General features: G+C 50.2%; 1 pseudogene; it reads right to left on the bottom strand.

Moving 5' to 3' along the window:
• LOC102245191 overlaps window positions 1-530 on the bottom strand; it is an 88,328-nt pseudogene that overhangs the window by 12,699 nt on the left and 75,099 nt on the right.

The following is a 530-nucleotide window of genomic DNA, read 5'->3' as shown; positions in this document are numbered from 1 at the left end:
AGGGTCTGCAACAATTGAAGGCTCTACCTTACACTGGAAGTCAGTGCTAGGTTGCTGTGGCAATCTAACACTGACTGCTGAGGGGACTGCAGATTAGGCCCAGAGAGAAGCTTGCAGAGAGAGAGGCAGGGTCTGATCTTCAGCCTCAGTGGCAGCTGTTGATCAGCCCTTGCCTCTCTCTTTCTCTCCCAGCTTCGCCAGCAGCCGCACCTCTGTTTCTCTCCAGGCCTTCGTGGGGCTGCTGATCAGCCCTGCCTCTTTGATCAGGTCCAGAGATAGGCCTGGAGATGCTGACTGGCATAGAAACCGACCAATCAGAACCTAATCTGGGTGAACTATGAAGGCAGAACCTAAGGTGGGGTCTGAGAAGGGGTTTTAAGGGCAACAGTTGTTTGGTGTAAGGTGTTAGAAAGCGGTTCAATTTTTTAATGATCACTTTGGCAGTATAGTACAAATGGCTGGCTATCAGTCCAGATATAGGGATTATGTGTTTTTGTCTGCCAAGAGCATCTCCTCCTGCTGAAAAGGCT

The sequence above is a fragment of the Myotis brandtii genome, unplaced genomic scaffold (assembly GCF_000412655.1).
Source record: "Myotis brandtii unplaced genomic scaffold, ASM41265v1 scaffold1583, whole genome shotgun sequence".
NCBI classification, from domain to species: domain Eukaryota; kingdom Metazoa; phylum Chordata; class Mammalia; order Chiroptera; family Vespertilionidae; genus Myotis; species Myotis brandtii.
Note: the sequence above shows the minus strand (reverse complement) of the source record. Positions and strands in the feature narration are given on the sequence as shown.